The 25,546-nt window shown below is 42.3% G+C and overlaps 1 long non-coding RNA gene across 1 annotated transcript in view; it reads right to left on the reverse strand.

The window, feature by feature from the left end:
- Nucleotides 1-2,223: 2,223 nt before the first annotated feature.
- LOC133750372 (uncharacterized) overlaps nt 2,224-25,546 on the reverse strand; it is a 50,189-nt gene continuing 26,866 nt past the window's right edge. The window contains exons 4-10 of the long non-coding RNA XR_009864704.1: nt 22,838-23,125; nt 16,693-16,748; nt 12,218-12,426; nt 8,847-9,096; nt 6,915-6,987; nt 6,275-6,499; nt 2,224-4,202 (exon numbers count right to left, since the gene is read on the reverse strand). This is a non-coding gene — a long non-coding RNA (uncharacterized LOC133750372). The remainder of the gene's footprint in view (nt 4,203-6,274; nt 6,500-6,914; nt 6,988-8,846; nt 9,097-12,217; nt 12,427-16,692; nt 16,749-22,837; nt 23,126-25,546) is intronic.

The raw sequence follows: 25,546 nt of genomic DNA on the forward strand, positions 1-25,546 counted from the left end.
CCACAGCCACTCAACAACTGCCCCAGAGACTTGCTCACCTCAAAACAAGAATGTATAAAAATTAATACAAAGTCTCATACAACTAGAAAAGTCCTCCAAGCCCCAATATCCTTGGAACTGCATAAAGACTGAGTTTCATTTTTCTTCTCTTTCCTCTTTGCTGAATTAAATACAAAATAGTTTGTTTTCATTTAATATATGTTTTCTGACTTGATAGCCGAACATTTAAAAGAAATAAAAGGTTTTATATAACAAAGTAGAGACACACTGACCCCAGGGACATCTTCAAGGTGGGCAGCTCCTTTCAGAGACAACCAATACAAGACATAACTGAGCTTGAATCTTACAAATAAAGCCACAAAAGACAGATAAACATTGGAATGTATTCCTTGCCCTGGAATCTGAATTGGGTCTCACCCCCAATTGCCTTCATATCCCACCCTGCATTCTCTTCCAGGTTCCCAAGGTCCCACTGAGTTCCAGGAATTCACCTCTGTCTGCTCCCCTCACCCCACCCCCTCCTTAGCCCTCCTAAAATATAACAAGGCCTGGCCCCTGGGGGTTGGAGCCTTCTGCCACGTGTTCCATCAATGCACACATGGGCAGTTGGTCATCCACCGCTCCAAATTTACATTCTCTGACTTAATTTGGTCCGGCTGTAAGAAAAATAAAAAATAAAAAAGGAACAGAGTTGCAATATAAAAGCAGAAATAACAATAGTTTGCTGGCTATTTGCATTAAGCATAGTAAGAAAAGTTGATATATCACATGGTGATTTCAAATCTGCAAAACTCTAAAGGTTAGCAAGCCTAACCAAGGCAAATATTTTTTTACTTTTACAATTATGATATTGAATCTATGGAGTTCAGGTACTACTAAGAAATGACAACTTCATTTACTCACTGCAGGGGTGGCTAACCTTGAAGCCAGGAAACATCAGATACACCAATGTTTCCATTTAAAGCCTATTAGGAAGAGAACAATTTCTTACTGACCTCATGCAAACAATCACATGGAATCACACTGACATGAAAAGCAAAAGCACTCACAAGGACTTTTCAATCTTGGGGGAATTAAGTAGGAAAAAATGTAATTTTTATCTTTGTTTATGTAATCATATAAACATTGTAAACCACAGAAATATTAGAAAAAGTTTCCCTGAATCTAGAAGAGGTAACATTTTAGTACAGAACCAATAGTATTTTAAATTAAAGACATAGAAATCCTCAAATTTCATTCATTCTATTTAACTACTTCTTGTATTCTTTGATCCCCATTACCAGTTTCATGAATTCACTGGGTGCTTATCAAGAGTTCTGGAGATTCTTGTTAGTCTACTGATCTTAAGACTACCAAAAATCTGTGTTCAATAATATTTGCTAAGAGTCTTCTCCATGAATCTTTTCAGAGAATCAACAGAATTGTGAATGACAAAATACCTAAAAGAGCCATGATTACAATTATAACTAAGCAGTTCACTTATATTCTTCGTGTACAACATTTTAGAAAACACCTGTAGGGTTTTACAAAACTTGTATCCTTTTTAGGCCTCTGGACATGTTATACAAGGGGCAGAGTCTCAAAGATCTTTCAAAGGCCTCTGGGCCCTTTTTCCTTAAGGAAAAATCCCAAGTCACACCAGAACCAGGAGAATGTTATAACTTTTACGTAATCTCTCAAACTTTGACATCTGTAGCATTTACAAAAAACACAACATGAAATTTGGCATCATTTCACAACCCAACAATACACTTACTACAACCTAAATGGCCTTAAGAGTTAACTGGGTCTCCAAGATGAGAGGTATATCCTTTGAGAATTCCAGGGATCCAATTGGAAATCTCAAAAGTCAAAAAGCATTAGTTATAACTTTGAATCAAAAAAAGTCTGTAAAACATGTCAAGAGTTTCAAAACATTCAGTCAAAATAAGATGTTATATGTTTGTGAAAAATAATCATCTATCCAACCAGGGTATTCTAGCAAGAGTGACACACCAGATTTAATCAGAGTCAAAAGTGATCACTCATTTCAAACTAAGTAGATACCCTAGAAGAATCTTTCCTTTTTTCTTTTTTTTTTAGTTTAGACTATTTTTATTCTTTTTTACAGAAAACTTCTTTCAATAAATACGAATTTCGAAAGTACAACTTTTGGATTATAGCAATTCTTCTGCCCCATAACCACCCTCCCACCCACAAACCATCCCATCTCCTACCCCCAATTCCATCCCATTCTTCATTAAGATTCATTTTTAATTATCTTTATATACAGAAGATCAACTCTATTTACTAAGTACAGATTTTAACAGTTTGCACCCACACAGACACACAAAGTATAAAGTACTGTTTGAAGACTAGTTTTACAATCATTCTCATAATACAACACATTAAGGATAGAGGTCCTACATGGGAAGCAAGTGCAAAGTGACTCCTGTTGTTGATTTAACAATTGACATTCTTATTTATGACCTAAGTAATCACCCAAGGCTCTTGTCATGAGCTGCCAAGGCTATGGAAGCCTCTTGAGTTCACAAACTGCAACCTTGTTTGACAAGGCCATAATCAAAGTAGACAGGTTCTCTCCCCTCCTTCCGAGAAAAGTACCCCCCTCTTTGATGGCCCCTTCTTTCTATCAGGATCTCACTCACAGATGTCGTTCATTTAGGTCAATTTTTGCCACAGTGTCTTGGCTTTCCATGCCTGAAAAACTCTCACGGGCTTTGTAGCCAGATCCCAATGTCTTTCAAGGGCTAATTCTGAGGCCAGAGTGCTGTTTATGGCCATTTGTCCTTCTATTAGTCTTCTGTGTATCCTGCTTCCCATGTTGGACTGTTTTCTCATTTTTAATTCTATCAATTATTATTAGCATACACTCTTCTTATTTATGTGATTCCTTTGACTCTTAATCCTATCTTTATGATCAGTTAGCATGTACTGAACTGCATACCTCCTCCCTCTCTTACTCCAACTCTTATTTTTAACAGGGATCAATTTTCAGTTGGATTTAAACACCTAAGAATAATTCTGTGTTAATTAAAGAGTTCAACCAAAGGTATTGAGTAGAAAAAGAAAATACTAAAAAGAATAAAATAGTAAGCTGTTCCTCGACAGTCAATCCTAACGGTACGACTCGGGGTTTGGGGGATTTTTTCTTTCCCTGGAAACCTTTTATTGAAGGTATACAAACATCCTGCATTTTATATATACATATTGAGGAACACAGTGATTCTTTCCATCCTACCCTCTCCCCACCCAAACTTCCACCCTTCTTTCTCTTCCCTCTCCTATTCCCATTCTTATTTTTTTCACTAAGATCTATTTTCAATGAACTTCAAACACTTAAAATTAGTCCTGCACTAAGTAAAGAGTTGAACAGAGAGTATGGAAAACATCTGTCTCTCAGCAGATGAAACAAGCACAGTCATCACATTTCAAAGTTTCAATTTCACTTCTATACATTTTAGGTACTCTTTTAGGCACCAAAGATCAGGGAGACCAGATGGTATTTGTCTTTCTGAGACTGGCTTATTTCACAAAGCATCCAATTGCTTGCATATGGTTGCAAATGAAAGCATTGATTTCGTTTTTTTTTTTTAATGGTGTAATATTCCCCAGTGTACATATAATTTCTTTGTTCCTCAGTTAATGGACATTTGGGTAGGTTCCATATCTTGCTATTGTGAATTGAGCTGTGATCAACATGGGGGTACAGGTAACACTTTCATATGCTGATTTCATTTCCATTCGGTAAATTCCCAGCAGTGGGATGTCTGGTTCATTTACTAAGTCTATATATTCCGATTTCTGAGGAATCTCCATGCTATCTTCCACAGTGGCTGTACCAGTTTACATTCACAACAACAGTGGATTAGGGTACTTTATTTCCCCACATCCTCATCAGCTGTTGGCTTGTTGATTTCTGAATGAAAGCCATTCTAACTGGGGAGCAAGGTAAAACCTCATGATTTTGGTTTCCATTCCCCTGATGGCTAGTGGTCCTGAACACTTTTTCATGTCTCTGTCGGTCATTTGGATTCTGTCTTTTGCAAACTGCTTATTCAAGTCCTTTGCCCATTTCTTAACCGGGCTGTTTGTTTCTTTGTTGCTGAGTATCTTAAAGACTCAAGTCTTTCCAAGAAATCATAACAAATACAGCAGAGAACATCAGGGACCATCCACACTACACATTAAGTCTTCATTTCCTAGGGGAGTTAGTAAAACAATAAAGAAATAAACACAAATAGAACAATCAGCTCATATACTCATCCCACTACTTGAGAACAGTTTGAATACATCAAGCAAATCCAGAAGTAAAGGATAAAATCATCCTCTCTAAATTTTAAGATTCAGGGACTGACAAAAACTGTTAGGAACATCTCCAGCTAGATGCAAAATGTTTAGAACAAGTAAAATTATGATCGAAAATAGGTTTAAAAATAAATAATATTTGCTTCACCAGCAAACCCAGGCATAAATGTATGTTAATGATTCTGAAAATATTTTTTCACCAAAATATATTTGAAAGGAGAATGATTAAGAAAGGAGGAGGTGGGCAGCAGCAGGAGGAGGCAGAGAGAGACTGTCTATCTGCTGGTGAATTACCACACTGCTTTCAAAAGCCAGGCCCGGGGCACACACAAGCCACAAACCAGAAATCCCCTCTGTACCACCCACTTGGTAGTTGACATCTAACTACTTGGGACATACACACTGCCTTCCCAGGCCTACTAGTAGGAACCTGGATCAGAATTACAGAATTGCTGGGACTTGATCCAGCCTTCCAACATGGGATACATGTGATGCAATCCATAGCTTAACTCACTGCACAATGCCTTTCTCTTCATCAGCAAATTTAAGACAAGCAGTCTCCCCTAGCTTTATTTAAGTCATGTGCACCAAGAAAGCTTAGATTTTTTTTGAGTACTTATTTCTCCTAATGCCAAAGAGAAACAGAATTATTTGGGGAGGTTACCATAGTGACACAACAAATAAGACGGACAAATCCAGGGCTGGCACTGAGGCATAGCAGGTTAAGTCTCAGCCTGTGGCACCAGCATCTTACGTGGGCACCAGTTCATGTCCTGGCTGCTCCCCTTCTGATCCAGCTCTCTACTAGTGGCATAGGAAAGCAGTGGAATTTGGCCTGAATGGCCGGTCCCCTGAACCCACGTGGGTGACCTGCAGAAGCTCCTGGCTTCAGATCAGCCCAGCTCTGGCCATGGTGGCCAAATGGGGAGAAAAACAGCAGATGGAAGATCTCTCTCTATGTAACTCTACTTCTTAAATAAATAAATAAATCTTTCCAAAAATGTACAAATGCATACCGCACACAAGAGTTCTCACTCCACAATAATGAGCATGACATGGACAACAAAAATTGTAAAACACCTTATACAAACAACACATATTAGAATACAATTAACCTGCATTCAGCCTTTTGTTGGGGGCAGTGAGGAGCACCTCTGTAATTCTGCTCAGTCCGACCCCTATCTGGAGGAAGTTTCCCTCACAGGGCTAGCATGAGTGTGAAAACTCAGTTTTGGAGAAACCTGAGCATAAGAGGTTCTTGAATAGAATTACATAGAGTACGTAAGAATGGAGGGGAGTGCAGATGATGAATTACATGACACCTCCAAAGATATGAAATAGATATAAGCGGAGGCATTTGGGGAATCTGGGGAGTCAACCACTACATGGAATGCCTGTGCGTCTCTTTATCTCTCACTCTGTCTGCCCTACAAATAATACACAATTATAAAAATAAATATAAATGAAAGGTGTTATTCATTACAAAAGCTTTTTAAATCTACACGTAGGTTTTGCTAACAGGCATATTTCTTGAACTTTTTGAAAGCCGTTCATATATTTGAAAATGTATGCTAAATTTTATTTCATAAATACAGTACAAAAATAGTAACAAAAATTTAACTTAGTGTACAATTCTTATAAGGCTGGACACTTATAATTTTTTTTCACTTAGTAATAAGTTAATCAAACAAGGTGTATATTATTAGCCAAATTTTGAAAATGAGAAAACAACAGCGTAAACACCTGGGAGTTTCAAACTTCTCATCCAAGCAAACAACCAGTAAGTGGCAATTTCACACTCCGATGACCTTAATTCAGGGTCAATCCCACAATCTCTCTTATATGCTGTCGTCTCCAATGTCAAACTGACCCCACGGAGCGCTAGAGAAGCCAAGTCGCCCTTTCCCTGCAGATACCCTGGTGACCTCCATCTGGCGGAGAGCTTCCTGCTGTCTTTCAGACCTACCTGTCAAGAGCAGCTGCTTCTTTCCAGGGCTAGTGGGGAAGCTCTGGTTAATGGAGGAAGGGCTGAGGCTGACTTTCCCAGTACCACCATTCGACTGGAGCTCCAGAACTCCAGTCACAATTGTTCACCTAAATACTCTGCTCCAGCTGTCCACAACGCTGAGCTCCACAGCCAGGTGGCTCCACTCATTGCCCAAGACTTGGTGACAGGCATCCAGGCTGAAAGCTGGAAGAAGCAGCATCAAGTCACATATCTCCAAGCATTTACAGAATACTGCCTGCAATATGCCTTTCTACTAAGGACCCCAAGATAATCTCACACAGGCCCACACATCTGTGAGAGAGGTGTCACTATTCCAGCGTGGTATCTGAGGCACACTGGGGCGGCACACAACTAATCTAGAATTTCTGTGGGGGTTAGATTAACCCCCTGCCTCAAGAGCAGGAGTGGGGAATGCTTTCTGGGAAAAGGGCCATTGTGATATGAATGACACAATCTGAGGGTCACACAAAATTATCAACTTAAAAAGTGGGCTCCTATACTAAAATGAATTTCAATTCATGCTGATGGCTAGCTTGACAGACCTCGACGAAATGATTCTGTGGGCACCAGGTGGCCCACAGTCTGATGTCCCCCTCACCTGCTATAGATGCTCTATAGGTGCAAGCGCAGGTTCAGGATTTCAGCAAGACTCTCTTCCTACAGGTCAGTCCCTGTAACCAGGACAAGGAAAGGAGAGGAAAACAGAAAATGATGGTTAGTAGTTAAGCCAAGGGTCTAGGTTTATTCTGAGGCCTCTCTGCGAGATCACATCCTTCCATCAAACCTTGTGTCTTCTCAAACAGGTACTCGGGACACACACAGGAACTGTGTTCAAAGAGTAAAGGGCCTTTTCACACACAGAGAGGCCCCTGCTAAGGAAATCTCATGAATCTCTTCCAACACAGTTGTCTGGTACATGAAAGAGAGTTGCACATTTTAGACAAATAAATCAAGGGTTTAGTCAAGGGCTACCAAACATCTGGAAAGCTACAGTCACCTACAAGATGTTATTTTGAGGATTGGGGGTGGGGGGCCGGCACTGTGTCGCAGCAGATTATTGCCCTGGCCTGAAGCGCCGGCATCCCATATGGGCGCCAGTTCTAGTCCCAGCTACTCCACTTCCAATCCAGCTCTTGGCTATGGCCTAGGAAAGCAGTAGAATATGGCCCAAGTTCTTGGACCCCTGCACCCGTGTGGGAGACCTGGAGGAGACTCCTGGCTCCTGGCTTTTGATCGGCGCAGTTTTGGCCGTTGTGGCCAATTGGGGAGTGAACCAGTGGATGGAAGACCTCTCTCTCTCTTTCTCTGCCTATGCCTATCCTCTCTTATGTGTAACTCTGTCGAGTAAAAAATAAAAAAAAAATTTTAAAAAAAGAGGATGATAGGGAACTTATGTGATCTTTCTTCTAATAAGAACTTTTTAAAATTTATTTGAAATGCAGTTTGAGAGAGAGAGAGAGAGAGAGAGAGAGAGAGAGAGAGAAGGAGAGGGGGAGGGAAAGATAGATATTCAATGCACTCCCCAAATGGCTGCAATACCCAGGACAGGGCCAGGCCCCACTCAGGAGCCAGAAGCATCCTCTGGATCTCCCATGGGTTTGCAGCGGAACAAGCACTTGGGCCATCTTCCACTGCTTTCACAGGCCATCAGAAGGGAGCTGTATCAGAAACAGTACAGCAGCGACTCAAACAAGCGCCCATATAGGATGCAGGCTCTGCAGACAGCAGCTTAGCTCACTGTGCTACAGTGGCAGACCCCCCTTTCTACTGCTACACCACTGAACATTTTAGCAAAGGACAAATCCCTTTGTCTTTCTTTACAGAGAAGGCTCCATGTAAAGCGACATGATCTTCAAACTCATGAAGGTCCTGAACCCACAGATAATGCCTGATATTTGATATTTTGGAAAGCCAACTTAAGTCAGCTTTAAATCCATGACTCTGCAGGTTCTTTACATGAGAAAGCACCAACTCCAAGGATAAAAAGGATTAGGAAAAATATTAAGGACTCTATTGACAGGCTACTGTATCTACATTATTTTAGTTTGCACAAAGTCTGTTTCCAAAAATAACAATTGTCTTTCTTTTGGAATTGGGCTGCAGCCCACCAGCGGCCTCCAGTTACTAAACTTGTGCACTTGATATGACTGACTTTTGTGCAGTGTACATAGGTGCAGGGTAGGAGACCGGATTCCCTTTGTAAAATCTCTTGCCTGCTGAAAAAAGAGTGTACCCGTGGATGTCTGTGCCTGGATTCTGAGAGTTACAAAGAGTACGGGGAGCAGAGAAGACACAAATATAACACCACTGAGGCAGCTTTTCCCCTGCCCTTGAAGAGCAATGAAGCCCTAGGCAGGGAGAGTTGAAGGATGCACTTAGAAAGGAACACACATGCATGCATCTCCATCATTCTATCCCCACTCTGTGAGCCAAGCACGAGAAGGAGAATGAGTGAGAAGCCTGCCCAGGTAGGAAAGTAATAGACTCAGAATGTGATTCATTTCTGAGGTGGACGCCATTTATACCTTACCTGTGTGTTTGCAGTAAATCTAGGGTGCAGAGGAGCCTGAGGTTAAGTCCACACATATACTCTCCTTCTGAGGTCTCGTCACGTCTCACTGGTCACTGCTGTCCAGCTAGCCAGGCTCCATTTGATACACTGCCAGTCTATGGTACCTCTGGAGGACACACAATGTGCCAGGCTGGTGTAGTGGGAAGACTTGCTTCCAAATGGCTGCTTGGCAATATAGCTGTGAGGGCACGATGGACAGTGCTGTCACCTGGACAGAAACAGATGAGAATCAGGGCAGGATCAGCAAGATGTGTGTAATTCCTAAGAACTGAGACTGGGGATGGGTGGGATGTCAGAGATCCCGCTCCACTGCAGGATTCTCCTTAAATGAAGACTCATAACCTAGACCCTATAACTGTCACAGTTTATATTTCCTCACATGAGTAACCTAGCAGCAACAGAGTTACCAAGTACACAAAGGAAAAATGCAGTGACCTATTCCTTCTCCTACTGTAATTGTTCATGCCAGAGTCCATGTACACTCTAGAAGGACTGCCAAGACAGCCAGGACTGCACCAAGATGAAGATAGGAGACAGGAGCTTATGGGTCCCATATGGGTGCAAAGTGACAAGCACTTGGGCTGTCCTCTTCTGCTTTGGTGAATTAGCATCAAGCAGGATCAGAAATGGACTAGGGACTAGAAATGTGGCATTATGAGTAAGGCCGCCTCCTGCAGGGCCGGCATTCCATATAGGTGCTGGGTCAAGTCCCAGCTGGACGACTTCTGATTCAGCTCTCTGCTATGGCCTGGGAAAGCAGTGGAAGATGACCCAAGTCCTTGGGCTCCTAAACCTGCCTGGAAAGACCCTGAGGAAGCTCCTGGATCCTGGTTTCGTATCAGTGCATCTCCAGCAGCTGTGGCCTTCCAGGGAGTGAGCCAGTGGATGGAATGCAAGACTTCTCACTCACTCTCTCTGCCTCTGCCTCTCTGTAACACTGCCTTTCAAATAAATGAATACATCTAGAAAAAAAAAAGAAGTGGAGTAAATGGGACTTGAACCGCACCCATATGTGATGCCAAACACTGGACCCCCTGTTTTTTAGTTCCTGAACATCTTATTTGGTAAAGAACTTAGCCTTTTTACTGTAATGCAAATTTAAAAACTATCTAAAAATGGATGAAAGTAAGGAAGCACGAAAGGGAGGGACAAAGGTCAAAAGAAAGGAAGAGGTACATTGGGAGAGACAGTGTTGGAAGGAGAGCAGAAAGAAGGGAATGTCACTTTATTTTTAGTATTGTTCTATAAAATATATAGAAGAATTTTTTAACCTAAAAAATAAATACATTCACTGGGGACAATATCAATCTTTAAAGGAAATTTATATAAAATAGGTAACCACTCATATTATAGAAAATTTAATCTATAAAATGTGTATTTTCATAAAATTCTAAACTTGGAAAATCCCATGGCTTTTTTTTTAATTTTTGACAGGCAGAGTAGACAGTGAGAGAGAGAGAGAAAGGTCTTCCCTTGCCGTTGGTTCACCCTCCAATGTCCACCGCGGCCAGCGCGCTGCGGCCAGGGCGCTGCGGCTGGTACACCGTTCTGATCCAAAGGCAGGAACCAGGTGCTTATCCTGATCTCCCATGGGGTGCAGGGCCCAACACTTGGGCCAATCTCCACTGCACTCCCGGGCCATAGCAGAGAGCTGGCCTGGAAGAGGGGCAATCGGGACAAAATCTGGCGCCACGACTGGGACTAGAACCCAGTGTGCCGGCGCCGCTAGGCGGAGGATTAGCCTGTTGAGCCACGGCGTCCGCGGAAAATCACATGACTTTTATAAAAATGTAAGCTTGAAAATCTTTCTGTAGAAATAACGTACAAAGTAAGAGTATAAAAGCTATATAATTCTGAATAAGTGTTACTCAAAAATAACACTGCATTGTGAAAAATAACATCCTATAAAATAAAACATAAAGAAGAATTTGCATTCCTAATAAATGTAACAGTGTGAAACAAAAACACATAGTCTAATGGCTCATAAAAGCAAATGGAAATATCAGAGATGGACGGTATCAAATGAGGAATAGGAAGTACTACAAAGTATACATTCCAACGTAAGGGGAAGATATTTCAAGAACTCACACCTGGTTAAGACCTGCAGGAGTCAAGTCATCCCCAGCCTCCAAACAACAATCAGAACAGAAACTCCGTGAAAACAGAAGCTTTCACAGAGCTGCCTAGAAGGATATGGAAAACATGCACCACGACAAAGCTGTGCACAGTTCATCAAAATGTCTTAAAAGACAACAAACTCACAAGTCCTTCTTTCCACAGACTTTTCAAAGTACGTCACGTTGCTCCATGCATCACATTAAATAACAAGAACAAATGCTGGCACATAACAGAAACATCTTTGAAAGACAAGAAATACACCTTTACCAAGAGAGAGTCCTCTGCCCCAATTCAGACTTCTATAAGCTGACCTCAAGCCTCAAATTGCATTCCAGGCTAGATCAGGTTCTTGTCTTCCTAAGCACAACACCTATCCAGTTTTCTCCCAGATAAGCCTCTCTCCATCCCTGGTATGCCTGACACCTTTCTCGAAGTTTCCTGAATAACCATGCACGCGTACCACAGTCCCTAAGAAAGACCACACTACACTCCTCACCATTTTCTTACCCTCATTTTCCTAAGGTTTATGCCCAGGCACTTTCCCAGGTCTAACACTCAGAGACTCCACCAGTTCTACTAGTAGACCTACCAGCTCCTCCCTATTACAACTCTAGTGAGGTCACCTGACCTCCTCCATACACTCCTTCCATTTCCCTATCTATATCACAGGATGGCAATATACAGAAATTACCTGATTTCAGCTCCCAACTCCTTGCATGCCCCAGGTTCTTCCATGGCATCTAACCCTCCACTCCCACTACAAAAAATACCTCCATCCCATCATTCTTAGCCCCAAAATCTAAAACCCAAACTTTTATTAACATGTCTCTCCAAACCAGACTTCTTAGGTTTTGTACTCTGACTCAACAGCACACACTTTTCCTCCAGGTTTCCCTCCCATTTCCTGGATACCCAAGGCTTCCCCTCTTACCATGTTCTTTGGCCCCTAATTCTCTGCAGAGCCCTGGGGAACTCATTCCCTAACATCCTATCCACCCCTCTCTCCTTGGTCTCCACTCTACTGAAGCCCACCAGGCCCCTACATTTCACCCCATGCCTGTAGGGCTACCCTACATGACCCTCCCTGTCACAGGATGGAAGTCCACATCACTGTGTGACTGCGTCGCCCATCCCCAGTGAACGGGCAGTCCCTTCCCTTCCCCTTGGACACCCAGGCCACGGCCACCACTGAGGGGGCCACATCTGCTCACCAGTTGCTCCTCTCCGGAAGAAGGCCCAGCTGGGGTTGGGCAGGAAGCCGTGCAGTCTCTGGAAATTGAAGACTGCTTGGAAGATGAGCTTCAGCGTCCACTCTGGGTTAGTTTCACATCCTTTTCCTCTGGGATGGAGGAGGGGAGGCAGACATCCACTTCTGGCTTCCTCATGGCTGAGCTGCTGCCCACCCTCACTGCCGCCAAACCTGCAGATTTGGGGGGAGAATGCTGCTAGAAAAGCCCAGGATTGAGGGTCCTTTGAGGCAGGCCCTGGGCATCTCTCTGTCCATAAGCTTAAACGCAGCTAAACCCTCCCGCATTGTCCAAGCCTACCTTATCGCTCCTGCCAATGCCACCGCCAATCGACAATGATGTTGCTGCCGTGGACATCGCCTATTTCTCCCCGAGGTCTACTGTGCAAGCGCCACCCAACTAACACCCACCCCTTCCTCCCAGGAAACACAGCATCAATGGAAGGGTCCGCATTGCATTGATGAACCAGGGTCAGCGACCTTAGCCCCAAACTGGCATGTGGCCCGGTGCTCATCACGATCAGGAGCACTCCAGGGACATTGTCGATCCCTATCCAGCCGATCAGAAGCTCAGTGTGGAGCTCTCTGGATGTGCGAGCTTACACCCAGCCACTCCCAAATGACGCAGCACTCTGTCAAACTGCCTGCGGTCAGGGTACTGAGCAGCGGACACCCACCCAACATCCTTGGCCTGGTCGGTGCCCGAGGCTGCTGCCCGGAGTCAGAGAGCAGGTCTGGTGCTGTGTTACAGCGCATTAAAGCCACGGCATGCAGTGCTGTCATTCCATGTGGGTGCCAGTGTGTGTGCTGTCAACTTCACTTCCAATGCAGCTCCCTCCTAACGTGCTGGGAAAGCGGTGGAGGATGTCCCAATTCCTTGGGCCCCTGAAGCCACATGGGAGACCCAGAAGAAGGTCCTGGATCCTGACTTCACATTGGCTCAGTTTGGCCATCGCGGTCATTTGGGGGGTGTACTCTCTCACTGTCACTCACCTGGTCTCGCTCTTTCTATCTCTATAATTCTTACAAATAAATGAAATAAAACTTTTTTTAAAAAACCACATTATCAGCCAGCGTCGTGGCTTAACAGGCTAATCCTCTGCCTTGCGGCGCCAGCACACCGGGTTCTAGTCCCGGTCGGCGTACCGGATTCTGTCCCAGTTGGGGCACCGGATTCTATCCCGGTTGCCCCTCTTCCAGGCCAGCTCTCTGCTGTGGCCTGGGAAGGCAGTGGAGGATGGTCCAAGTGCTTGGGCCCTGCACCCGCATGGGAGACCAGGAGAAGCACCTGGCTCCTGGCTTCGGATCAGCGAGATGCGCCAGCATCAGCGGCCAGTGGAGGGTGAACCAGCGGCAAAAAGGAAGACCTTTCTCTCTGTCTCTCTCTCTCACTATCCACTCTGCCTGTTCAAAACAAAAACAAAAACAAACAAACAAAAAAACCCCACATTATCATCTCATTAGATACAGAGAAATAACCTGAAAAGATTCAATCCCATTCATGATAAAAAAAAAAAAAAAAAAAAAAAAAAACCTCAACAAAGTGGGTATAGAAGGAATAGGCATCAAACTCATAAAGGCTAGGTATGACAACTGTACAGCAAATGGCAGGCTCGATGGGCAAAAAGTGAAAGCATTTTTGTCCAACATGTAACACAAGGATGTCCCCTTTTACCACTCTTACTGAAAGCAGTACTGTAAATTTTCACAAGAGAAAGAAAGGTGAAGAAAGAAATAGCACCTAGATTATAAAGAGAAACTGCAATTCTAACTGCTTACAGGTGACATGATATGGTACCAGAAAAGAACTACAAAAATCCACCAAAAACACTGCGAGAACTGGTGAACCAATTCAGTGAAGTCATAGGTTACAAATAAACATACTGTGTAAGCAGCAGCGTTTACACATTAATGATGAACACTGACTGTAATCAATAAAATTCCCAAGGACAATAAGCACAGAAATATAATGTTTAAACTAAATTTAACCAAAGAATCCAGAGAGCTCCATACTGAAAATCACCATACAATGATAAAAGAAATCAACAAGGACACAACAAATGGAAGGATATCCCTTTTGGTGAATTTGAAGAATCAGCATAATTATAATCTCTATCTTACCTAACGCTACCTAAAGATTCAATTAAATTTTTATCAAAATAGCAATGACATTCTTTACAGAATTACATTAAACAAACCAAAAATTCATACAAAATCACACAAGATCCAGAAGGTGTTCCTGAGCAAAAAACGAAACAAGGCTGGCATTGTGGCTCACTAGGCTAATCCTCTGCCTGTGGCATTGGCACCCGGGGTTCTAGTCCCAGTTGGGGCACCGGATTCTGTTCCTGTTGCTCCTCTTACAGTCAAGCTCTCTGCTATGGCGCGGGAGTGCAATGGAGGATAGCCCAAATGCTTGGGCACTGCACCCGCATGGGAGACCAGGAGAAAGCACCTGGCTCCTGCGATCGGATCAGCGCAGCGAGAAGGCCACTGCACACTGCCGGAGAAGCTATTTGGGGGGTGAACCAACGGAAAAGGAAGACCTTTTTCTCTGTCTCTCTCTCTCACTGTCTAATTCTGCCTGTCAAAAAAAAATATTAACCTGGATGCCTCACAGCATCTGAATCAAAGCATTCTAGATATCTACACTAAAGAAAATATCATAGCACTTGCATAAAATGTGACACACAGACCAATGCTACCTATATGAAAAGGATTAATATCAAGAATATATCTGCAAATAAAGAAAGAACAGCAAAAAAATCCAACCAATCCAGTTATGAAATGGCCAAAGGAACTCAACAGACAGTTCCCCATAGATATACAGATGGCCAACAAATACAGAAAAAAAATGTTCAACATCACAAGCTATCAGGGAAACGCAAATCCAAACCACAATGAGATATCAGCTCACACGGACATACTGGCTAAAACCCAAAGGACAGAGAGTCACAATGAGGAGGAGGATGTGGGAAAAGGAGAACACTTACACAGTGGTGGTGGGAATGTAAATTAGTGCAGATGCTGTGGAAAAAAGTATGGAGATTTCTTAAGAAACCAGAAACAGACTTGCCATATGATGGAGCAATCCCTCCACTGGCTATAACCCAAAATACATGAACGTATTGTATCAGAGAGATACGTCCACCACAATATTTATTGCAGTATGGTTCTCAGCAGGGAAAACAAGAAATTGTTGAAGACTTCAAACATCATCACTGGAATGGATAAGGATAATTCTCTATCTCTCTCTCTGTACACACACACACACACAATGAAACAACCTTAAAAATCCCTCTTTCCACAAACTTTTTCAAGGACCCTCATGATGCTCTCTGCATTACCTTAAATAACTAGAACAAGTGTGGGCACATGACAGACACTCCTTTGAAATCCAAGTAAAATATATTTACCAAGAGAAACTCCTCAGCCCAACTTCTGACTTCTACAAGGCACAAACCATTCCCAGGCTAAATCAGGTTCTCCATGTTCCTAAGCTCCCTATCAACCCAGTTTTCTTTCAGATAACATCTTCTCCATCTCTTGGTAGTCTGGAGAATTTGGTTGAATTTCCTGATTAACTCAACACCAATGCCCCAGTCCTTCCTGAAAATTCTCTCTGCCCACCTATTGATATACCTTCCCTCACTTGTCCTAAGGTTTCTCCCCAGGACCTGTCCTGGATCTCACACTCTGATACTCCACTAGTTCTTACAAGCAGACCTATTACAGCTCCTCCCTATTACAACTCTCCTCAAAGTCGCCTGCCTTCCTCGCCACAATCCTTCCATTTTCCTTTTCTATTATAGGACGGTGACATACAGACACAAACTGTTTTCAGCTCTCAAAGCCTTGCAAGACCCAGGTTCTTCCATGGCATCCAACCCTCCACTCCCACCACATGAAGTACTTGCAATCCAATCGCCCTTAGCCTAAAAATCTAAACCAAAGCAACTATTACCACATCTCTCCAAACCAGACTTTTATGTTTTGTGCTCTGTGTAAACATTTGACAGTTTCTTCCCAGGTTTCCCTCCCACTGTCTGGAGAACCAGTCTTCCTTTCTTAGCATGGACTTTGGCCCATAATTCTCGGCAAAACACCAGGAAACACATTCCCCAATATCTTATTCACTTCTGACTCTGTGGTTCCTCTATACTAGGAACACTAGACCAACACATTTCTGTCTCCACATGTCTATAGGGCTCCCACCACTTGACCTTCCTTCACAAAGGTTGGAAGTCCACTTTTGCTGTCAGCCTGGCTGCACAACTCCAGGACACAGGGTTCCCTTCCCTTCCCTCTGCTCCCCATTGGGCCCAAGGGCTGCCATCCACAGGATGCAGCCACATCTACTAACCAGTTGCTCCTGTCCAGGGTGAAGGCACAGCTGGGTTTTACCAGGAAGCAGAGCAGTCCCCAGAAATGGAAGCTTACCCAGCAGCTGAACTTCTGTGTCAACTCGGTGTCCAGTTTCATATCCATGAAAATGTCTACAATGAAAGTTACAAAACATTAAAGAAATGCAAGAAGACACACAAAAATGGAAAAATCTTCCATGTTGATTCACTGGGAAAATCAACATAATGCAAATATCCTTTATTCCATAAGCAAATTACAGATATAATAGTATCCCAAGCAAAGGTCAAATAGCATTTTGCCCAGATGGAGAAAAAAATGCTAAAATTCATATGAAACACAGAACATCTGAATACTGAAAGCAACCTTATACAGCATTGACAAAACTCAAAGCATCACAATAACAGATTGCAAGACACAGTGCAGGATAGTTACAATGAAAACAGCTTGCTATAGGCAAAAAAAGTGACATATAGAACTATGGAACAGAAAAGAAACACCTGAAATAATGCACACATCTACAACTAATCTATCTTTGAAGAAGGAGGTAAAGATCAATCCCAGGTTCAAAGGACAGTTTCTTCAAAAAATGGTCCTGAGAAAACTGGACCTCCACATGCAGAACTATGAAAGAAGACCCATACTTTACACCTTATACAAAAAGCAACTAAAACCCATCAAGGAACTAAATCTAAACCCCAATATCATCAAATTACTAGAGAACATTGGGGAAAACTGAAAGACATTGGCGTAGAGAAAGATGTCTGGGAAAAGATGCCAGTCGCACAAGTAATAAAAGCAGAAACAGACAAATGTGATTTCATCAAGCTGAGAAGCTTCCGTGCTACAAAAGGAATACAGAAAACCGAAGAGGCAACCAAAAGAATGGGAGAAAACATTTGCTAACTATGAAACTGATAAAAGGTTAATATCCAGAATCTAAAAAGAGCAAAGTGAAGAGGCACCCAAATGAATAAGAGAAAATAATCTGCAAACTAGGATACATATAAAAGATTAATATCCACAATCTACAAAGAGTTCAAGGAATTTAACAACAAAACAAAAATTCCATTTAAAAATGGGCAAAAGACTTGAACAGGCATGTTTCAAGAGGGGAACTTCACATGGCCAACAGACACATGAAAAAATGCTCAGGATCACTAGCCATCAGGTTTTGCCACACCACAGGCAGAATGGCTCTCATACTGAAATCAACAAATGATAAATGCTGCTGAGGATCTGGCAATATGCTACCCTAATACACTGTTGTTAGAAATGTAACCTGGGGAAACCATTGCCTAAGACAGTATGGAGATACATCAGAAAGTTGAAAATAAATCTACCATATGACTCAGCAATCCTTCTCCTGGTGATTTACCCCTAGGAAATGAAATCAGCAGATTCGAAAGGATTATCTGTACCTCCACGTGTACTGCAGCTCAGTTCACAATAGCTAAGATATGGAATCAAACCTGATGTCCATGAACTGATGACAGGAAGTGGAGAGTCTCCAGAAGTGCAAGATTGCCTGGAGCTGAGGTTCAGAGTCTGGGTGAGATTCACATCCCAGTTCTTCTTAGCGGGGAGGGGAGGAAGACAGCTGCATCTTGGCTTCTTCATAGAAGCCCCTGCCTACCACCTGCTACCTCCAAACCCGTGGATTTGCAGGGAGAACACCACTGGGAAGCCTTGGAATCCCGGATCCTTTGAGGCAGGCCCTGGGTATCTCTCTGTCCATAAACTTAAATGCAGCAAATCCCTCCTGCACTCTCCAAGCCTACCGTACCGCTCCTGCCAAGGCCAGCTGACAATGACACTGCTGTGTATATCGCCTACTTATCCCCAAGGCCTACTGTGCAAGTGCCACCCAACTAACACCCACCCCTTCCTCCCAGAAACACAGCATCAGCAGAAGAGGCCACACTGCCTTGAAGAACCAGGAGCCATGGCCTGAGCCCCAGCCTGACATGCCTGCCCTGTGCTCACCATGATCAGGAGCACTCCAAGGGCATCGTTGCTCCCAATCCAGCCCATCAGAAGCTCAAGACAGTGTGGAGCTCTCTAGCACTCCGGGCTGACACCCACCACTCCTGCATGGTGCAGCACTCTGCCAAAATGCCCGTGGTCAGGGCTACTGAATGGTGGACATCCACCCAGCATCCTTGGCCTTGTCGGTTCTTGGGCTGCTGCCAGGTGTCAGACGTGCTGTGCCCCTGACATGGAGGTAGGATATGGACAAATATTGTGTACCTAAATTGCATTTATGAAATGCATGGAATTTGGATATCTTAAATAAAAACAGTAACTTACGAGAACACCTAAACTGTCTTCTCTTGGTCGTTTCCTAGCCCCTCCCCTATATCAAAATTGTAGTTGACTCAGTCACTCATCACTTTGTCCCTGTGAACAGACTACCTTGCTGGAAGTCCTAACTTAGAACATTTCATCCCACACTTGCAGAATACACATTCTTCTCATCAGTCCCTGGAATTTTCTCTAGGACACAACATATGATAGGCCATAAAACAAGCCTAGAAAACTCAATAACAGAAATAATTTCATACATCTTCTAGGACCAAAATTTAAGGACTGGCAATCAACAACTCAAGAAACTCTAGAACATAAGCAAACACGTGGAGACCGAACAACATAATCCTGAATGAATGGTTGGTCTTAGGAGAAATCAAAATGAAAATCAAGAATTTTCTGGAAATAACTGTAGGTAACAGTACAACATAGCAAAATGTATGGGACACAGCAAATGAAAGGTTACGAGCGAACTTTATAACAACTTGTGCCTACAACAAGATATTGGAAAGGAATCAAATAAATGAGCTTTTCAATGCATCACAAAACCTAGAAAACCAACATATCACACTCCAAATTAGTAGGATGACAGAAATCATGGAAATTTCAGAAGAAATGAACAAAGTTGAAGTAAAAACATTATAAAAGATCATTGCAGCTGGCTCTGCAGCTCAATAGGCTAATCCTCCGCCTGCAGTGTGGGCACACCAGGTTCTAGTCCCCGTCGGGGTGCTTGATTCTGTCCCAGTTACCCCTCTTCCAGGCCAGCTCTCTGCTGTGGCCCGGGAGTGCACTGGAGGATGGTCCAAGTGCTTGGGCCCTGCCCCCGCATGGGAGACCAAGGTGAGGCACCTGGCTCCTGGCTTCAGATCGGTGCAGTTCACCAGCCATAGCGGCCATTTGGAGGGTGAACCAACGAAAAGGAAGACCTTTCTGTCTGTCTCTCTCTCACTGTCTAACTCTGTCCAAAAAAAAAAAAAAAAAAAAAGATCATTGATAGGAAAATCTGGTTAAAAAATATTTTTTTTACAAAATTGCTGAAAATCTCCAAAACAAACAAACAAACAAAAAAACAGGAATAAGACCCCAATCAGTAAATCAGAAATGAATAACAAACTATAATAATAGAAACCCTGGCTGGTGCCACGGCTCACTAGGCTAATCATCCGCCTTGCGCCGCCAGCACACCGGGTTCTAGTCCTGGTTAGGGCTCCGGATTCTGTCCCGGTTCCCCCTCTTTCAGGCCAGCTCTCTGCTGTAGCCAGGGAGTGCAGTGGAGAGTGGCCCAAGTGCTTGGGCCCTGCACCCCATGGGAGACCAGGAGAAGCACCTGGCTCCTGCCACCGGATCAGCGTGGTGTGTTGCCCGGAGCACGCCAGCCGCGGCGGCCATTGGAGGGTGAACCAATGGCAAAAGGAAGACCTTTCTCTCTGTCTCTCTCTCACTGTCCACTCTGTCTGTCAAAAAAAAAAAAAAGAAATAATAATAGAAACCCAATAAATAAAAACAAACATCAGGAATTGCTACAATGTATTGTTTGAAAATGAATTGGAAATTCTTGGAAAATCTCTCTCCCTCACTCAATAACTCTGCCTTTCAATTAAATAAATATTTAAAAAACATATAATTATTTCAATAGATGAAAATAGCTGGAGAAAGGCAAAAAGCTTTCAGAAAGAAAACCTTAAGCAAACTCACAGTAAAGAGAATTGCTCAACACAATCAAGACAATTTATGTGAAACCAACGGATAGCATCTTATGAATGGGGAAAAATTAGAAGCATTCACACTACGATCTGGAATCAGACAAAGATGCACCTTCATAATTACTATTCAATATAGTTCTAGAAGTTTTAGACAGAGCCATTAGGCTAGAAAAAGAAATCAAATGGATACAAATTGGGAAGGAGGAAGTCAAACTATCCTACCTTCAAAATGTCATGATTTTATATACGGGGGAACCAGGAGGCTCCACCACGAGACTTTTAGAACTCATAATAGAGTTTGGAAAAGTGGCAGGAAATAAAATCAACACACAAAAATCAACAGAATTTGTATACACATAACATTAGGGCTGAGAAACAACTTCGAAGATCCATTCCATTCACAATTGCTACTAAAATGTAAATACCTTTGAATAAAGGTAACCAAGGAGCGTGAAGATTTAAAAAGCAACTCCAATACTTTTTCAACTATTTCAAAATAATGACCTGCATGGAACAGGATTCAACTGTAACAAACACTTTTTGTGAGGCCAGCATTACTTTGACCCCAAAAGATAACAAAACATGAAATACAAAGAAAACAGATGGCCTATATCCATAATGAAAAAGATGCAAAGATTCTCAACGAAATTCTAGCCTAACAAAACCAAAACCACATGCTGAAGCTCACGCAAAATCTTTAATTGGAATTTATATCACAAACGCCATGATGGTCCACATTTGCAAATTAATATACATGATGAATTATATAAAAATAATGGAAGAATAAAACCACATTGTCTGGGCTGGCACTGTGTTACAAAAACACTCAATGCCGACAACTCATATGGGTGTCATTTAGCGTCCAGGCTGCTCCACTTTCAATCCAGCTCCCTCTTAACATGCCTGGGAAAGTGGCAGAGGATGTCTCAATTTTTGGGGGCCCTGCAGCCACATGGGAGACCTGGAAGAAGGTTATGGATCCTGATGGCTCAGTTTGGCCATCAAGGTCTTTTGTGGAATGAACTAGCAAATAGAAGAACTCTCTCCCTCTCTTTTGCTCTTCCTCTACCTCTATCTCTCTATAGAATTCTTCCAAATAAATGAAATAAATCTTTTGAAAAACCACATTATCATCTAATTAGATACAGAGATATCAACAGAATTAAAAATGATTTAAAAAACTACACAAAATATACACAGAAGGAATACGTATCAAAATCATAAAGGCTATGTATGACAAACCAACAGCCAATGTCATTCTGGATGGGGAGAATGTGAAAGCATTTTTCAAACATGTAACAACACAAGGATGTCCCTTTTACCGCTCTTACTGAATGCAGTCTCCATGTGGGAGACCTGGAAGAAGCTCCTGGCTCCTAGCTTTGGATCAGCCCAGCACTGGGCCCTGTGGCCATTTCAAGAGTAAACCAGTAGATGGTAGACCTCTATCTATGGATCTCTGCCACTTAAGAAAATATATTTTTTGGAAAAAAGATCACACACAGCTCACGTGGAACTTGCCCACTGTACCTTTACCTGATGAAGAATTAAGAGTGGGAACAAGAGAAGGAGGAAGAAGAAGGCTGGGAGTGTAGGCCTGAGAGATGGTAGCATGGGAAGAAGTATCAGTTGTTTCAAATCTGTATATAAGAAATACATGAAATCTGCATAGCTGATATAAAATTTTAAGAAGTGCATAATCTTCTAACCAGACTAACAAAAAAGATAAAAACTCCAGTAAATAAAATTACAGAAAAAAAGCAGAGATTATAACCAACATCACTGAAACACAAGGTTTCTAAGAAACTGCTATTCAGTACTATATGCTAATAAACTGGGAAAAGAGAAGAAATGGAGAAATCCCTGGATAACAAATACACGTAACCTACTAAGATTAAATCCACAAGACACAGACAACCTAAAACGAATCATAAAAATCAATGACAACTAAAACACCCACCAAAACCCTGCTAGAACTGATGAAATAACTAGGGCACAGGTTACAAACAAACATACCTTGGAACCCGCAGTCCTGTCCTCCAGCGCGAGCCCAGCCACCCGCTTCTCCGCTTCCCACAGCTCAGCCGCCGCCCGCCCCCATGGCCACCCAGCCTGTGGACCTGAGTGTCTACACTGCTCCGAGGAGCCACGACACCACCCCCCCACCCCCCGAGGTCCCAGGCCTCTCTTGTTCCATAAGAAAAACTCACCTTCACTCCCGCACTCTCCGGGCCAGTACCGCTGCCGAAAACGCCTCCGGAAGCCGACAATTTCAGCAGCCGACAACACGCCGCCACCGCAGGATACATCCTCTCCATCTCCAACAGAACGACTGCGCAAGCGCCCTCCATCTAGGACCCGCCTCTTCCTCCCAGTAAGCACAGCAGCACCGGAAGTGGCCAGGCAGCCTCAAAAAAGTGGGTGACAGCTCTCTTGGCTCCAGGCTTGGATAGCAGGCCTGTGTTGATCTGCGGTGTGCTCCAGGTAGGTAACCTTTTCTGGTACCAAAAAAAAAAAAAAAAAAAAAAAAAACCTGGCATTTGCAAAAAGAAAATAAATGGATGCAACCGTAAAACCTTACACTTTCTGAAATAAGCCTTTCCAAAAAAGACAAATACTGTATATTCTCCCTGATTTGTGTTAACAGAGTACCTAAAAGGTGATCTATAGAAGTTATATTGACACTTCGAGATTAATGATTTTAAACAACTTTTACCTTGCAGATAGAATGATTTTAAACAAACTATGTATTGCCTGTTGAGGAATGTTTTTTTTTAAAAAAATCCTTTCAAACTGTTGAATTCTTTACTTATGTAGGCTTTATATTATGAATATAAAATAATTGAAAATAGATTTCTGTATAAAACAAGAATGGGAATAGTGCATCGAGGATGAAGAGGGATGGGAGCTGGGGACGGTGCTGTGGCCCAACAGGTTAATGCCTGGGCCTGGAGCACCGGCATTCCATATGGGTGCCAGTTCGAGACCCGGCTTCTGCACTTGTGATAAAGCTCTCTGCTATGGCCTGGAAAAGCAGTGGAGGATGGCCCAGTTCCTTGGGCCCCTGCACCCGCTGGGAGATGCAGAAGAAACTCCTGGCTCCTGGTTTCAGATCGGAACAGCTCTATCCATTGCGCACATTAGGGGAGTGAACCATCACATGGAAGACCTCTCTCTGCCTCTCCTCTCTCTGTGTAACTTTGACTTTCAAATAAATAAATAAATCTTTAAAAAAATGAAGAGGGATGGGAGCATGTTTGGGTGGGTAGGAAGGAGGGAGGGAGGGCAGGGTGGGGATAATTACAGTTTCTAAATTTTTATATATGAAATACATCAAGTTTGAATACTTTAAATCAAGTTTCCAGGTAAAAAAGAGAGGTAAAATTTTTAATAATTCATTATGAGTGAGATAGAAAGAGACAGTACTCATCCACTGAGTCACTCCCCAAATGCCCTCAAGATGGGACTAAACCTGAGAAGTGGGATCTTCATCCACGTCTCCCACATGGTTGACAGGAACTAAGGCCTTGAGCCACCCTCCAGGATATACAATATGGTAGGCCATAAGTCTCAGCAAATTCAGCAAATATCAAAATCATACCAGCATCTTCCATGACCACATGGAATGAAGGGGTGAATGACCACACCAAGAACATCAAGAACATACACAACCACATGGAGACTGAACATGGTCCTGAATGAACTGTGTCATAGAAAATTTTTTAAAAAGATGGAAACGAATAAAGATGACAGTATCACATATCAAAACTTATGGGATACTGCGAAGTTTAGAGAAATTGGTGCCTACACCAAGAAATTGGAAAGGCATCAAATGAGTGAGCCACCAATGTAGTGCCCTTGAAAAATAAATGAAATCAAATGCAGAATTAGCAAGAAGAAAGAAATAATTAAAATTAGAGAAGAAATAAACAAAATTGAAAGCAAAATAGAATATAAAAATCAGTGAAATGAAGAACTTCCTTAAAAAAATTTATACACTCTTGTCCCAATAATCCTTAAAAAAAAGAAGATCCCAATCAGTAAATTCAGAGAAGAAAAATGAAAGGTAACAACAGATACCACAGATGATAAAAAGATTTATCTCTCAAGTGTTAATAAAAATGATTATATGCCAACCAATTAAAAAGTCTGTCTCTCCTACTCCATCTATAATTCTGCCTCACAAACAAATAAATAAAACTTTCAAATAAACCATAGGCTTATTTCAATAGATGCAGAGAAAGCATTTGACAAAATACAACATACTTTCATAATGAAAACCTTAAGCAAACTGAGTAGAGTAAGAACATTGCTCAACATAATCAAGGCAATTTATGACAAACCTATAGACAACACATTATGAATGAGGGAATGCTGGAAACTTTACCATGAAGAGCTGGAATCAGACAAGCATGCCAACCTGTGCCCTTGCTATTCAATATAGATCTGGAAGTTTTAGCCAGACCTATTAGGCAAGAAAAAGAAATCAAAGGATACAAACTGGGAAGGAGGGAGTCAAATTGCCCCTACTTGCAGGTGACAGGATGCTATACATAGGGGAAATAAAAGCCTCCACTAAGAGATACTGGAATTCATAAAAGAGTTTGATGAAGTTGCAGGATATAAAATTAACACAAAAATCAATAGTGAATGTATAAAAAGCCATGGCTGGGAAAGAACTTCTAAGATCAATCCCATTCACAATTGCTCCAAAAAAATGAAATACCGTGGAATAAATTTAATCAAGGATGCCAAATATGTCTAATATGAAAATTAGAAAACATTAGTGAAATAACATAAGACACAGAAAATGGAAAAATCTTTAATATTCAAGGACTAAAATAATCAAATAATCAAAATGTCCATGGTACCAAAAGCAATTTACAGATTCATGTGATCCCAATCAAAATGCCAATTAC

Source organism: Lepus europaeus, chromosome 21 (assembly GCF_033115175.1).
Source record: "Lepus europaeus isolate LE1 chromosome 21, mLepTim1.pri, whole genome shotgun sequence".
Taxonomy (NCBI): domain Eukaryota; kingdom Metazoa; phylum Chordata; class Mammalia; order Lagomorpha; family Leporidae; genus Lepus; species Lepus europaeus.